Here is a 17848-nt window from a genome sequence, read left to right as displayed (position 1 = left end):
TGTGTTCTATAAAATATAATTTCCAATGTAAACAGTTACACTGTACATGTTGCAATGGGAAATTACAAGTTACAAACAGGCAGCAGCAATTTACAAGCTAATTAAACTGTAATTGAAAAATTGCCAGTTAAAATACTAGCGAAAACTTGGAAAACTTTTAACAGTGAGAAATCCAAGATTTTGGAATTCTAGATAGCTCTTTTACTTCTGGTTATCTGGCAGGAATGGCTATTTACTCCTCCTGCCTGAAAGATACATTTACTGATTCTAATAAAATCTACCTCTTTTAGTAAAAAAAAATCTTTCTATCAGGTCTGACAAAAAGCAAAAGCGGTCGATCACTGAAAATACTGTAAAAAAAATAGAAAATATAAAACATTAGAAGAAAAAAATCCCTGGAACTTGGACTATTTAGAAGACATATTTCCAAGTCCAATATCCTACTAGCAACTGTGTTGTGAGTACTCACCTGAATGTGAAAGCAGATGAAAAGGCCAGAAGGTACATATTGTGAGAGGGTAGTCTAAGAGATTTGTTAGTTAGTTAAAAGACCAGTATTTTAAGAATTTTCAAGAATGAGAAACAAAATTTCCTAAAAACTGCATAATTTTTATTTTTTGCTACATTCAGTGCTAAAAAATGGTTTATGCCAAATTTATATTTTCTATGGTGTTTAGACAAATCACCCACAAAGAAATTACACTAATGTCAGTAAAACCATCCTCACTTGTCCTAATCTTGCTGCATCACTAAAAGCATTAAGCCATAAAAGACCAAGACTGCAACCTATAGATGGATTTTGGTATAGAAAGCATTATTCTTGACCTCCTTTTAGTCTTGGTCATACCTGCCTTGCTCCCCTTATTCTCCAAAAGTGAAACATTACCTCTGAGGTTATGTTTGTCACTTCTGTAGAATTATTTATGAAGAAATGACAGATCATACTTTTTGATCTCTTCTAGATCTCTACTACCTTGTACCTACTTCAATGGGTCTGAGAATTCACCATGGAAATCCAGTAGCATTATTAAGGTCCTATGACACTCTATTGTGCCTCTTGTTCTCCTTTCTTTTTGTGATCAAAAGTTCACTTTCAAAAAGTGTTTTCTTTATGGATGGCTGGTTTTCAGGGAAGAAGCTTAGTTGCTTGCACATCAAGGCTGAAAGCTCCCTCTCTCATCTGAGTAGAGAGACAAACCCATCCACAGCTGATTTGCCCCATCTGAAGATAGGATGGGGTGAATCACCTCATGAAGATGGCACTCTCTTCACTGATTGCTAGAATTTACACAGCCAGCTTTGGCTGGCAGCTAAGGTTAGACAAGATAAATGTCATCCTTAGTGTCATCCTTACTCAATTGCTAGTGCCTGTAGTTGCATTAAATTTTCTGGTGCTTTCCTAAAGAGAAAAAATACACAGTATTTCCTAACCATGGTCAGAGACTAGATTCACCTCTGGAAAATTGTTATATATCTCATTCATACTACCAGGACACCGAGAACAAATTAAATGAATTTGTTTCAACTATTTTGTACTTCTCCAGGCAGAAATGACAACACAAAACCAGCCAATGAAAGAATATCATTTCCCAAAAGTATTCTTAAAATGATTATAGATAATATTTATATATCTGCCAGCTTTCATCTCCTCAGTGAAACAGAGCTCTCTAGCTAACAAGAAAGCTTCAAAAAGTTTTGCATTTATTTTCAGTTTAGATAAGCACACTGAATTTCAATCATTCTTATAAAAATTTATGTAACCCTTTGAAGTCTGGATTTAGATCTCATTTACATCGATTTGACCTGTGTCACTCTACTGAACTCAGTAGCAATACTTCCAAGCTACATCACAATAAATGAGATTCAAACCTCTGAAGTTTGCAGATTGGAGTGGATTTAATGCAAGAATTGCCTGTCTTTCAAGATTTCCAACACTTCTGATTCCAGCTGGAAACTTCTCAACAGCAGCCTCTCTCAAGGTATCTTGGCATTTCTAGTGCTGGCCAGCTCCCAAAAGTACAAGGACTATAAAAACAAGAAAGGGAAAATACATTGAAACATTTCAGAATCTCCATGAAGTCTGTATCACATCTGGAAATGGGACCATTTTTGCATCAATAGCTAGGGAGAAAAGTCAAAGTGAACAGAGCTGTTTAAATTCCAGACTCATTCCCTGTCCTTGCCCAAATTTTCCTCCAATGTATTGCTGAGTGCATAATGATGTTTCATTCCAAGATGCATAGTGACTCAAATACCAGAGTTCAGTTCCTTGCTTTCAAAAGTGCTTTTATGCAATGAAGCAATGAAAGATACTAAAATAAAATCATGTTACACTCTTTAAATCTGTCCACATGTATCACATTGAGGACTTGACTTGTCTTTCACATATGTCTATGAGAAGACAGCAAGAGGAAGGCGGTTCCTAAATACCACAGAAACTCAGCTGTGTTCAACTTCTCAGCAGAGATTCACAGTTAAATTCTTGTCAAGTATTTATCAACCAAATTTTTAGCCTGATTCTTGGGTTTACACACTATGTTTCCCAATTATCTCTACTAAACAGACAGAGTTTATCTGGTGAGCAATATATTTTTCTCTCAATGGTACTTTCAATGTAAAAGCAGATGATTATAGTGACAGAAACAAAAATGGGGGAGGTGGGAACAGTTTTTTCCCCAATTTGTGCATGGAACTCATGATTAATTAATTCAATTTTCTTTGGGTTTTCTTTACGTGCTTGATGGTCTTTATGTTCATCATTGAACTGTGAAATCTGACCCAAACTTTAATGCTTCAGAGTTGAGTTTACAGTTGAGAGCAATATCTCATTGGTGAAAGCAGCTTGAATAAATACCTCTTCTCTTTCTTTAGTATTTGGAAACAATAATTACAGAATTTGTTCACTGCTTTAAAGCGCAGTTCTAAAGCCTCTCCCCAGCCAGTTTAAGTTCTGCCTGCTCTTTCATTCCCAGCTGCACATTCCCACCTCCTCCTTTGGCTTAGAACTGGAGCTCATCTGACCACATGACCAGCCAGTTCAAGGTGACGATTTGGTTGAAAGCAACCTGAAAATATATATATATATTTATATAAATATATATTCCAAGCAGATCAACTATAAAATTCAACATTAATTGAGAAAAATTTGATTTTAAACCTCCTTTCAGCTTTACCTAACGAAAAGACATTCTTTCATACATTGCCTATTTTAAGAACTCATTTCACAGAGAGGAAAATATCATTCTCCCAGGTAGAGTGTACTGGCTGAAAATATTCAGAGGACCAGATTTAAAATTACTCAAGGAGAGATAAGTCTATATAAAAGCTAATAGGGAAGAAGCTGTTATGTTTCTGTAGGACAAAGACTGAAATGTTTATGCTTGAGTCCTGATAGAAAAATGAGTGGACAAGGAATATTTTTTTAAGAAACATTCTTTTCTTTTTTAAAGAGCAATATCAATACTAACATATCAAGCTTGAAAACTTGGGGAGAAATGTATCAGTTTGGATGAAAATTACCTAGTACTTTTTTTTTAAATGAACAAAAATGACAGACATAAGAGCAAACTAAGCCCCAAATTGCTGATGATTTGGTTTAAAACAGGAACTTAAACCTGCTTTTTCAGTTTCCTACTAAGCTAATGTTCTGCATTGTCTTTTTCTCTAACGAAGACGAAACAATAAAATCTGAAATTACATTGTAGGCAGGGAAAAGTTTCCTGCCTAAGTCTAGAAGAAATAAAATAGAAAGAGATCACTAGGCACCTAATCCCATTCCCCCACCCCAAATCTGTATTCTTTATCTGGTCTCTGGCTGTTGTAGGCAACAGCCCAACTTGTATACAAGCTATGTGTATGCCTCCTACCCTTTCTATACTAGCCACCTCTACTTCAGGTCGCAGAATAAAGAATGAATACATAACTAAAGGAAATTATTTCAGCACTGCTAAATTCAGACAATAAAAACTCTGAGCCAAGTCCTCAAACCCAAGAGATCTGAGCATGGGGCTTTGTTTGCCATTTGCATTTTGAGCCTTTAGAGTGGCAATCTTTCCTCCAAAAGCAGACCAGTAAGAGGACAAATGTTACACAGAGATAGGACATACACTATATAATCACACAGCTTCAGAAGACAGAGCTGTGAGACCTACAATGTCCAGATGTAGTGGATGTTTCCAATTTTTCATTTGTCTTGCCTTCCTGGAGCTATTACCACCTGAAGGCTTCACTCTCTCTAAGAGAGCAGCAGTCTGCTGTGTGTATTAGCTGTCTTTGCAAGAAACTGGAAAAAGGGACTCAGACTCTCCATGGGTCTTTAGTGGTGTTGCAGCCAGGAGACAGAAAATACACTAAGTTAAACTAGGGGAAAGGAAGGACCAGGGTGGAAGGTACATGGTTTTGAGGGCAAGAAGGATTTTTTTTCTCATTATCTGAAAATTTCTGCTCATTAGAGGGAGGACAGGCACAAGCCTTGTGTTGATAGCCATTTGAAAGAAAAGAAACTTTGCTGTACCTATGAAAGCATCGTAGTTCAACCACAAGGACAGGGTTCATATTTATCTTTTTGCTTCAGTTAAGCAATTCTTGCTAAAGCCTCTCTGATTTTAAAACATCAATGAGAAGAGTTGCACAGTGACTTCAGTAGGTTGAGCTGCCAGTGGAGGGATGCAGAATAATCTCTTACAAATTATGAGCTTAAACACATGAGTTAATGAGTGTGCTTGCCATAGAAATATCATCTACAACAGAGATTTTCTCTTAAACCATGACTGACAGGAGACTTGGGATGACTCCCTGTCATGAGGGAAACCACCCCCAATCCAGAATAATACTTCCCAGTGTTCTCTGTAATAAAACCACATTTTAAAGGGCAACATGTCACAGGCTGCTTTCCTAACTGTGAAAAGAGGGTGAACATGTCTGCCTAACTAACTGATTGCTTTAGCTCCATGAGAAAGGTCTAAGTACTTAACATGTCTTACTTAAAACCCCAGCCCAGGGATCTAATTTTTAGCTCATACAGCTACAGAAAACATTTGCAAACGTTTATAGACTCCAACTTCTCCAACTTTAGAAGGAAAAATTGGTAAATAAAATAAAAATCCTGGTTTTGAAAAAATCAGAATTTGGGGGGACATAGCTCTTGAATACTTCCAGCTGGCAATATTGACGTTATCCTCTCCCATTTCAATTTTGTCCAGCATTATTAGCCATAAGCAGTCCATTTGTCTACAGCTTTGTGACTTTGCTATGGTCAGGGGTAGGGGAGCAAAACCTGTATGTCCTGCTCTCTTCCTCCCATGCAGTCATCACGAGGCACGTAGCAAAACAACTGCTAACAGCTTTGGGCATAGGAAAAATAGGTGTAGCCATATACTGAAAACGATAGGGTTTGCTGTATTCTTTGCACATGTCTGTGTTGCACTGGGAGGACATTAGAGGGAGTCACAGAAAGTACGTGGCTCCATATAAGCCCATACCTTACAACATGGTACTGCAAGGCAGCACATACCCAGCATAAAAGAAGAAGGAATAAGAGCCAGGAGTTGTCCTTGACCACCCCTAATGCCCCAGGAAAAAAATTATTCTCAAATCTACTCATTTCATGCTTCCCTGTCACTTTATTTTGCCTGCAAAGCAGGCAAGCTTTGAGTCAACTCTTCAACAGTCAACAGTTTGATATACGTTTATACAGTATCTTGATCTACATAGGAGTGAAGGAATATTGCCATAAAAATTAACAAGCAAAACTGAACAGATCAGCAACTGGTGATCCCAAGAGATAACACTTAGGTGAGAAAGGAAAGAGACAATGTCAAAATTATCTCAGCTGATGGTGGGTTTCTACAAAAAGAATTCTCTATGCTGCCAAAATCAGTACAAAAGAAAAACAGCAAGTTGGCTCACGCTGAATTTTACATGAAGCTGAAAAGTAGTAGTTTTTCAAAACACTATGTCCTGTATTAATGTCCAGGAGAAAAATATCTTGAGAATTTTCCCCATGAAACATACAGGAAGATTGGATTCAAAAAGAACCACATTTCCACACAAACAAGCAAACAAACTTCCTTGCCTTGCTCCATTTGTTAGGAACCCATAAAATTCTGGTGGACTTTAGGGCATATTCCTGACCAGCAGCATAATATACTTAAAATCGCAGTATTGAACTAAACATTAATAAACCCTGGTTTTCTGCTTTGTTATTCTTCTAGCTGATCACTATTCACAGGAAAGAAGCTATTGACAGGTACATTTAACATTTTATTTATTTAAACATTAACTTACCAAAAAAAGAAAGAAATAATGTATTATCCTAGTGCAAATTCTGTTCAGTTTTCAAATTAGCTTGTCATTTTCAAAAAATAAAAACGTAAATGGCAAAATATTTCTCCATAATAAATTTATAGAAAAAAAACTATAAAAATACCAGATGTTCCTGACAAAACCTTGAAGGAAAATTAACACTTCTGCACAATTTTAGCAGCTGCAACCTCTAGGCATTAGCTGAGTTGATGACCAGAAATAGTTATTATGCATATCTGATATTGACTGAAATAAGGAGGCTTCTGACACTGTACTGAAGTCTGAATGGAAAGCAAGATGGCACACAGAGGTTAGCCCTTCTGAAGGCAAGGAAAGCCAGTCTTGCAGGCATCATTAGTATGAATTCAATAGAAATAATATTTAGCCTGACAGTCTTAATCATGGTGCTGCCCTGCTAGCACTGCATTTTTTGTAGGAATGAATTAAGGGACACTGAGCCAGGCTGCTGAAGTTGTGCTAGTTATCACCAAAGAAAAAAATATCACAAACAAACTCAGTGAACTTCACACTCAGTGAATTTCACACTAAAGCAGCCATTTGTTTCTATATTTGAAAGGAGACAAATAAGCACTCTAGAAATAAGTCACTACAGTACTGACTTGGGCTGAATATAGAATTAGAAGTGCTATATTTCACCTACCTATGCTTTTAAATTGACACTCACATTCAGAATAAATACATTGTGCTTGTGTCTATTCTGGAGTTCAGCCAACATCTGCTTTGACACTAGGTTCCCCTAATGAGGGGTTCACGAGCTGGGTTCATCATGTTACCTAGGGTTTCTTCTAAATGAAGTACGAACTTCAGCTGAAGTCATGCTGAAGTGTCTTGACAGGAGAAACTGAAGTCCATTTATGTTCATACTTTTCAAAGATGCTTGCTTTTCCTTCCCTTCTTCCAGCTCAACAAATGACCTGGGAACACGGGCAATTCTATCTGGGAAAACACTGTAATCAGCCAAATGGGATAATTTCTCACGTAAATGCCACATTACCACTCTGCTAGTGGTTCCCTGGTCTATAACGGCAGCTCCTATCCAACTCACTGGAAGCACAGCACGAAGTCAGGCACAGTCTGTAGCTCTAAGCCAGGTGACCAGGATAATCCAAAGATGAATTATTACAGCCTCTTGCAGACCCCTCAAAACAATCCTTCACTATTACCACCCTCTCCTTTCCTTGCCTGCCTAATCCAGGCCTAGCAAAGTCTCAGAATACCCAGTTTCCACTTCCACAAAACTAAACTGCCTTTGGGCATAGGTTTTCAAATGACTGCAGGTGCCTAGCCTTTACTACGTGTAACACAGGAAATTTGCAGATAACAATTTCTTTGCAGTCATGCAAATGTCAGCAAACAGAATTTCCCTTCAACTTATCCCTTTTATTCAGAGCAGGATCCAGAAAGAAGAAATTGGTGATTTAAACTGATAGCAGAAAGAACTATATTATCAATTGCCTTATTTAACCTAGAGGGAATCAATCAGCATCTGTTCATCAAGCTCTCTAGTCAACATTTCTCCCTCCATCCCTGTCTGTTTCATTTTAACCCTGTCAATACTCTGTTCAATTATGAAGTACTAGATCCTCACATTTATTTAGATTTATTTAGACTCTTAGTTTCCTGTGAAGACAAGCAGCAAGCTGGTACTTAATATCTTCAAGGGGCTGGCTCTTGAAGTCTGAATGAAGTCTGAAAGTCTTTCATAACAAATCAGAAATATAAGCAGGCAAGCCAATGGAGACGAGCAAATATTTAGCAGCAAACAAAAGATTGATGTATTCTAGGTAGATTTCTCCTCTTAATCAAATGATATTGAGGGATTTTTTCATTTCATAATACCTAAACAAGCAGAACCAAGCACCCTTTTTATCATAATGAATTCAGTTACACAGGCAGCCATTTACAGACAGATAGCTTTGGGGGGAAAAAAAGGCTTGAAAAATCCTTTTAAGAGCCAAGCAAAAGACAATTCAACCAGTGCAAAACAGTTTAGTTAATTTTTGTTAGGCCTTTTCTATTTAAAAAAAAAGCAGTTTTATTGTTCAGAACCTACCATAACAGCTTGCTGAGGCAACAGTGAAGAAGAATTTACCTTCCCTCCTTGATCCTCTGACACCCTCCCAAAAGAGTGACCAGGGAGAGAAGAATAGCTGAATCTATGAACCACTTTTAATACAGATTTACATTGTTATGTGGTAAGTAAATCATTGGCATCCCACTAAGAACTGCTGTCAACAAATTTCACAAAGCAGGCCATATTTTCTTGAAAGTAGCAACTCTGACATGGCTGCCAAAGAGACCGCTTACCCAATGAATTTTCTCGCACAGAGTAGGCCATCTTAACTAGAAGTCCAGAAAAGCAATAACAAAAGCCTTAGAGATGGCTTTAAAAAGGTTGCTTAAGGCAGAAGCAACTAGATGCTCATTAAACACACTACCAAATAATAGCCATCTAGAATTATGGCCTATGTTCTTCTAAATGTAAACAATACCACAGAGGAAGCCCCCATTCCCTGTTCTGCTGTTTCACATTTTACTTGAACAAGCACATGCTAAGGCAACTGCATCTTCAAAATAATATACCCCTTATCAATCAATACCTCTATTGAAATATCACATACCAAAATCCACAGTTTGTTGCTGGGCTTTGCAGGCATGCCACATTCACCTGGGAGAAAAAAGTATATAATCAATTACTCCACAGAATGATTCACAGGAAATAACCACAAATAAAAGAAAAAAGAAAAAAAATAAGAAAGAAAAGCCTACATCATTTGAAACAAGAAATGCCAAGATGGTGTCAATACATTTAATACCCCAAAGGTTGCTGGAAAAGCCATGCATGAATAAATAGGGGAATATGCCACAGGGAAAAGCAGCAGGTTTGTTTTGTCCTTAGGCCAGTGGAATCTAATCCAGAGTCTGTGCTACTTTTGCACATTTTAGACAACATCACCAGAGAATTTAGGTTGTAAGAGGTCTGCACAGCACAGGAAAGAAATTAAATAGATGTTGTTATTATACTCATAGCTAAATAAATGACTTCTCTGTCAGGCTTGACAAAGTAGATGGTATAAATAATTCCCAAGGATAACTTGCTAACAGTTGGCTAGTTGGGTTGATTCGGCAATTGGTAATGATAATTCAGTCTGATCTTCAGGGTATGGTTTAAGTCCCACTACAGAAAATTGTGACCTATTGTAAGAACTGATCATTTACCATGGTAACATACATTACCAATGCAGACATTGCAGAATCTCACAATGGCTATTTGTATCACTGTATCAGAATGTGTAGATCTATATAGGATATAATGGAGAAAAAGAAGCCATAACATCAGTCCACAACATCCCAAAGAAAACAAAACCACAAAATATATCTCTTTTATAAATCCTAAATATAACCTCATGGACCTGATGTTGGGATCTAATTTAAATCTATCATATGGACAAAACTTTGCTAGTTGCTTTCTTATTGCCTGTTACTTGTATTAAAGCAGTGGCTCAGTCATGGAAAAAATCCTTCTGAATGTAAAAGTGTGGAGATTACCGCTGCTACAACTCAGACAACAATTGGTTTAGTTAAAGGAGATCGCCGTTGCGCAGCACCAGCTCCAAAGTATTTTGTGCATTTTCTGTCACGTGTTAGATTTCTGCCCTATTATCTTTAGCCACCTGTCATTCTCTCCACTTTGAAACTCAAACCGTCCCCTGCTGCTGCTCTAAACTGCTTTATCTGGCAAGGCCAATAAGTGTGAGGGTGATAAATGGCACCCTGACAGCCAGGCATGCCCCAGGGAGAAGAAAGAACGGAATAAAGGGAATCAGGCTTGTTTAGTGCCAGTCTTGTTGATAACTCTCAGCAGAAAAGCCTGAAGTTCATATTCATTGCTGACTACTTCACAGCAACCCTTCCTATACTAAAGGCTAGCTGAATCACAACCTCTCCAAGGTATCCAGGAGCAGTGAATGTAAATACTTCTATCAATACAGTATTTTCTTCTAAAAAAGGGTTAGGGAGATTTAACATCTACAAGCAGAATGTGGAAAACCAACCACCTGCCGCACAATAACCCACTTTTCCTCCCATTGACAGGGAGAGGAGACGAGGTCCCAAATGCAGTCAGGGAGAGGCACGAGCCCAGTGTGTGACCCCACAGCACCTGGCACAAAGGTCCCCCAACAGCACTGCCAGCAGAAGAACCATTTTGCAGCATCCTCTGTAAGGCTTAATGTCTCAACCACAAGAGTATCACAAAGGATCTAAAGTAGCCGGGGACAATAGATCCGGTGACTCAGCCCAAACACTCACGTCAGTACAGTCTCCATCCCAACCAACTGATGCGACGCCATAAAAAAGGGAGGGAGAGATGACATTCGAACGGCGCTGCTGAAATTCTCAAAGCTCTGATTCACACGTAGCCCTTATTGCTGAGTGTACTTTAGGGGATAAAGCAGCTTGAATTTAACTTTTCAGAACTGAGAAACAGTTATACATGAAGAAGAGATTTAGAACATAAGCAAAAGTTTTGCTGGGCAACAAAAAGTTTGATCTTATTTTCCTTTTAGACTTTTTCTGCCTTTTTTCTCCTAATGCTTTGGGGTTTTTTTTAGGCGGGGGTGGTATCCCTCCTTTGTTTCAAGAATAAGTTATAAGTGCCACCTTGAACAAGTCAGGAAAAATGAATTACACATTTTCTTCTATGTATACATGTGTGTATATATAAATACATACTTGCATATATTAATAAGATAAAACCTTTACCCAAGGAATACACTATACTTCACATGATAATCACCCTATCAGCAAAGGGTGAAAGAAAAGATGACACATCACAGATGTTACATTCTTCCCTTAACACAAGGTACTCAGCTCCTAAGGTAAAAAGGTAGTAAAAAATAATATATAGAGAATAAAGTAATATAGAAGTATATAAGGTAGCAGAAGTCTATAATGTGGAATGAGAAGCAGTTACCTGTGAAAACAACCAGACCTTGGTGATACAGATGGTGGAGCTGCTGCTGCTGCTGCTAAACACAATCTATATTAGGTTTAAAATTTAAGAGTATTATTTTCACAGTTCCTAAAGGCATATGGGATGCTTTCCAGGACAAATAGAAAGACATGGGCTATGACCTCAAAGGTTTTCAGAGACTTGACATGACAGGTGAGGATCACAAGCAATGTCAAGGGGATAGAGTGAGGAATGTTAATGGAATATTATAGCTGAGGTATTAGGCATCACAAAAAGCAAGAGATTTAAGATGTAAGCTTTCCGCAGCTACATGGCAGCTTTGCCATGTTGCACAGCCTGCATGTAGTACATTAACCACAGCTTGTTAGCATCTACATTTCATAAAGCAAAAAAATTCAAATTCTGCTTTTGCCCACTATAGGAAAATAAAGCCTCTTTTGAACTTAGCGGAATTGAAAATAAGATCCTCTCGTAGCAATGCATATATTGCCATATTCCATGCAAACAGATAAGATGAACTGGATCTGGTAAAAGAATTTAGTTTTCAAAGACAAAACTTAGTGAAAATCAACGGACAACAAATACAAATTCTATTGACATGCTGAATGCTGCTTTTTAAGATTCCTCAAATTCATCCTGAAACCCATCAGGTCATTCACCTTATCTTAGGTTTCTACATCAGGTGCAATTCAGGTATCCAGTGCTATGAATTTTAATTATGTGGAAAGTACGTTTGAGAAGTAAGCACCCAACAGGCGGGTGACTGAGAGCCCTTGCGGTGGCAGTCTCACCAACACCAAAGCACATCATGTAAATATCTCCCCTCCCATTCAATCATTTTCCCGACATCAGCCAGAAGCCACTTTTTCTCCAGAAACATTTCCATGAAAAAATTTTGTTAGATGAACACCTCAGCAAAAAATCAGATGACAGAGGAGAATATTCAGCCACTACCCACCACTCTGGACTAAATAAAAAAAAGCAGAAATGAAGCGAAAGGCTTCAGCTACCACTCTTGAGTGCTGCTATCTACTGGAGGTAACTTAAAATGACAAAGTAGCAGAAGTAGAACTTTGTAAGTCTATATTTTAAATCATTTAAAACACCAGCAGCACCAATGGATTTAACCTTTAGTATGGTCCTTGTGACAACTGTTACAACACGACATGTGTACAAATGGCTTCAAACAGCAATCATTAATATTTCAGAAATTCAAGAGAAGAAAAAGACTATCACAAGGACAAAGTTACAAAATAATGAGGTTATCTATGGAAGACTGCAATTACAGGGATAAACAATGTACAGCTGACTGGAGCAAGTTCAACAGCAAAGGCATTAGAAGAAATTTTGCTATAATCTGGCGATAGAGGCTGGTTAAAAAATTACAAGAGTATTTGAATACCTTAAATTCCACCTAAAGGCGATTACTGCTATGCTATTGTACTTACAGAAGGCACTAGCTTTTCTAATAACCCACAGAAACCCATTTCACAACAGGTAAAAAGAATTATATAAACGCCTTTCCAGCTATGAAGGTAAAAAGCTTTATAAGCAGAACACAGAGATTAGAAGGAGAAGACAGGATTGAGAAGAGAAGAGAAGAAAAAACAACTTTAATTTCTGCCACAGGAAATAAAAAGCACACCCAGCTACTGTACAAAACAGCTGAACTTCAATTTGCATAAATAAATAATTTAGTACTTCATGCCAGCTCTTTTCATTTATCTCATTTTATTCACAACCTCCAGCTCACCTGATCTCTATTTACTTCAACTATACTTAGACTCAAAATCCACTTCCGTATAAATTAGCTTCCCCATTACAATATTCCCAAGCACGTTTATGCACTTGCAGAAAACTAGCGCATTGGAGCATTAGGGCACTCACAACTTTTCCCTCAAACAGTAACAATAACAAACAATCATAATAAGAATACCAGCAGTAGCAACTATTTGGTCAAGATCACAATTCAGCAAATGTTTCATTTTTTCATTCAGCACCCTAAACAGGACGTGGGCAGAGAAAGTTTAGGGTAGAATGTGACTGTATACCACTTGAGGTATCTATAGCAAAAGGAAGCAATGGCTATGGGGAGGATGAGGGCACTGCTTGCAAAACCAGGTGGGCTGGTGCTGGTAGAGCGTTTGATTTGGATACTCACCTTGTTCAGCTTGTATTTTCTCCTTTGAGTGAAACAGTTCCAGTCCACATCATCACACATGAGATACAGGGTTTTCACTGTCTCCTGCTGAATATGTTCCACCTTTGGATAAGATACTTAACTATTCACTGAGCCACAGGAAGGAATGACAGTATAGTCCAGTGGTTGTAGCAATACAGAACACTCACGTTCTAGTCTCTGCTCCATGAATATTAAGCGCATTATGAAGTGGAACAGAGTCAATAGACAACACTGAGAGCAGCCCATCTATGAATACACTACAAGATGGCATTTAGGGTGCTGTCTGCAGTAGTGGATTCGGACTGAGCTCTCTCACTTCTCTAGAAAGTTGTCCAACTATAGCATCTCTCGTTAGCCAAATGAATATTTAAATATTATCTGATATGAAGTGAAACAGGACCAAAATAATGTTTAAAAAACCACCCCATCAGTCATACATAGTCTGTAGCATGACACTCGGAATATTTTCATGGGAGAAGAGGATTCAAACCCCTCATCTACTTGGCAAAAAATGGGGAGTGCCACTAGACAGAAATATTTGCTAGATTCAAAACAAATCCAGGAATAATTTAAGGCAGTTTAACTACTCAGAAGCATTTAGCTCCATTCTAATATAAATCTGCATTACAATTTCTGTTATTCGTGGGCATCCTGTAAAACAAACCACTTAAGTATAGAGTACAAATAATTAGCAGTTAACTTAAGGTTTCTTCACAATTTCAAAATTCCAGTCATAATACAATGTGATGATATATGTTAAGTAAATTTAACTGCTATACTTAGGGTTTTATTATGTTAGTGTTAATTACCTTATTTTAGAAAAAAATAAATAAAATGCAATGTACACTTAGTTTTTGCATACAGTTTTATTACGCTTACCAAAGTCTATGGGCTTTAGTGCAGCTCTCTGCTGTGAAAGAGAATTTTATATGGCTTCTCCACCTTTTTTTATTTAAAAATTAGTCATACACTTTAAAAAATAAGCTTTTAAAAATCAAGTAGATAAAATAGTTGAAAAAAAATCTGTTACCAGCTTTGTTTCTTTTTCATCTTCCTAAAGTGGGAAATGATAATCTATTCCACAATAGTTAAAGCCACAATTGTCTTTTCTGTCCTGACCTCCTTGCTTCAGGTCCTGCTTTTCCTCTTTCCCAACTTTGAACCTTTTCCTTCTCTCAGCTCCTCTTTCTCTTCTGCTCCATCTACTATTTTTTAAATCTCATTGTCATTTGAATAGGGCTTATCATTTAAATTGGCCTAAACTGTTCCTGCAGAATGAACTCAGGGAAGAGGGAAGAGAGGGCAGGGATGAGAAAGGAAGTAGTGTCACGGCAATTGCAATTGCCTAACTGAATTCTACATCTTGTTCTTGATTCACTAAAACTCTTCGTACTTTTACAGGTCATTTCATAGCAGATGGTAACTACCATCACTTCCAGTAGCCACAGACCACAAATACACTGTAATTTGTATGGGCTGAAGATAGTATGAAGCACTCAAGCAGAGAAAACATGAATTGTAAGGATAAGTTTATCACGTCCTATAACTTGGCTAAAGTTGTTGTTATTATTTACACGATGTCATTAATGTGGTCACGTCCCTCAGCAGGTAGCATAGCTAGGATACAACCACACAAAGGATATATATGTCCAGGGCAGACATTGAAATGGTCTGCAAATTAAGCTCACAGCGTCACCTTTTCAGCCTTCACATTCTTTTAATGAACGAGTAACAGATTTCATTTTCTGTGATGCTTTATGTAAAGGTTTAATTAATTTTACTCGAAGACACAAATAGTCCCTCCTCCCGAAAAACACAAATAGAATTAAAAAGAATGAACCTGAGCCAATGTAACTGTCTATCCCACTGTCGTGCAAACATGCTTGTGTTTCTGCAGCAAGCATGAGTGTTTCAGCCTCACTTCTGCCAATGAGTCTTCTTGCGCCTGCACAGTGAGTATTAAAGGAGGAAAGAGCTGTAGCAAAGGGAATTAAGGAGAAAGAAAATGGACAAAAAGAAACAGTCACAGTGGTCATTTTTTAATTCCTTATAATGCTAAGTCATTCCTTTAGGGTGGCCATTTAATAGAAAATCCGAAAGATTAGTATCTTGATGTGTTATTTCTAACTCCTTTCAAAAGGGACATGATAAAGTTTAGAAAGGTTCTCTGCAACCTGCAACTCTGCAACTTTTTTCTAGTGTGGTTAATACAATTACTATAGGGACAAGGGGAAATAGTAAACTGGCAAAAGTTCCAAAAGAAGGAACACATGTAGAGAAGCATAAAATAACAAATGATTCGCCTTGCCTTCTTGCCACTGTTAATGATGCACTTTTGTCCCCACAGGTTCTCATGATTTCAAAATAAAAAAAAGGCCCTTTTAGTTTTTCAGGAACATTATTTCATGGGGAATTAAATGTTTCTTAAGTGCCAGAATTATGCCTGTGCACATTACATTCAGGGAAACAGATTAAGTCAGATTAAATGACAACAAAGGCAAGATCCTGATCTGTTCCTCAAACTCAGCTTTTCGGAAGATTTATAAATATTAAAATGTTATTTTTTTTCAAGTTTTAGAATGCTTACAGGTTATGAAAGAGAGCCTACTGAAAAAATCTGGCTATTCTTGTGACAATTTCTGTCTGTTTCGGGACACAAGTTTATTTAAAGAATCACCAGAAGATCCTGTATTCTACAGTTTTCAAACCATTCTTCTCATACCAGTGTCAGTGAGCTCTAGCTGGAATGGAAGCTCAAATTCTAATGTATTTTCCAAGTTATTGGGAAATGCATTCCCAAGCAAAACAGCATTTGTTTCAGAACTGCAGAGCTCATACCACTCTTTGTGAACTTAAATTTTGAATTGTGAAAGGAAGAAAGAAACAAACAAAATAATAGAAATTTGTGGAGCTGTGGCTTGTATCCGTTAGAGTATTGCAAATTTTACGTGACAATAATGACAGAATTTAGGACCTATTTTTAAAAAGAAAAAAAAGAAAAAAGAAGAGAAACAAGGTTTTAACTTGGCTATTCAGTAGGACAATTTCCTTTAAAACCAAACTTGTTCATATTCACACACACTATGAAGGTTTTGAAATATCTGAATCAGTTTAGGAAGCAGACGACTGTCACTGCGAAAAGTTAAGTTCTTCAGTAAATGTATAATTAGGGTCAAATCAGGGAAACAAGTTGTTGTATGAGGTGGGGGAGAAGACTTTGGAAATTATTACAATACTTTTTCTATAAATCAGTAGTGTAGTTCTGCCTGGATTAGTATGTAGCGTATTCCAAACAGAACAATGCAGAATTAGATGGTATTCAAAGGAAGGTAGTAAGAATTTTCAACCTGGAAAAACTCTGATGAAGAGAGACCAAAAAGACATTTAGGTCTCTATTCAAGGATAAATTATAATAAGGAAATGGTAACATTTATTAAAATGAGCAATACGGAGAAGATAGCTTAGCAGCTTCTCTCACAAGAACACAGCTATTCAATTAAGTTAAAGAAGAATCTATCTCAAAACCAATTTTAAAACTTTTTCACAATGTAACTAAACATTCTGAAAATCATCTACGCAAGAATTTAGGGACATTCAGAATTCAGGAAGATTCAAGAAACACTTGCAATTCATATAGGCAACAACAGCGGTCAGTGTTATTAGATAATATCTTTGCTTTTGGAGAGGTTATGAATCCTAATGTTCCCAAGCTTAAGTCAGTCTATTTACAAAATACAGACTGACAATGAGTAGGATGACAAGTTATCCTATACCAGCTACCAGCAGTTCTTACACTGTCAAAACACCTTTTGGCACTAGTTACTGATGAAAGCAGCAGAACATGAAAGACAAACCTTGGCCCAATTAAATCTGCCAATTCCTATATTCTTTGGTAAAATTCATCTTTTTTTCCCCAAGTTCTTTTACTTTAATCAATATGTCTTTATTTATAACCCAGAAAGGATATGGCATTATATGAGCTGTTAAAGCAAGGAGAGCGGCCACCTCCCTGAATGCAAAAAGCAATAACTACTTACTGAAAGTCTCATGCTTTTTACTGGTTCATTATTCAGAGCGGCAACTACAGGGGAAAAAAAATCTGATTGTAAAAATTCTGGATTCTTTTGGATTTCTCCTGAATGGTGCACAGCCAGTAGGGCAATATAGTTTGAGACTGCATTAGCTACAGCAAATCAGATCCTCTGTAAAAACAAATACAGCTAGTCAGAAACGTCTTTTCCAATCCATAGACAGCTACAATTGCAGCAAGGTTCTCTGGAAGGAAAGACTCAAGAGACTAGCCAAAGAAACTAGAAATGATTTTCAGGGCTCAAAAGTACTGAAGTAAAGGAGTTACTTTCCCATTC

Source organism: Dromaius novaehollandiae, chromosome 3 (genome assembly GCF_036370855.1).
Source record: "Dromaius novaehollandiae isolate bDroNov1 chromosome 3, bDroNov1.hap1, whole genome shotgun sequence".
NCBI lineage: Eukaryota > Metazoa > Chordata > Aves > Casuariiformes > Dromaiidae > Dromaius > Dromaius novaehollandiae.
Note: the sequence above shows the minus strand (reverse complement) of the source record.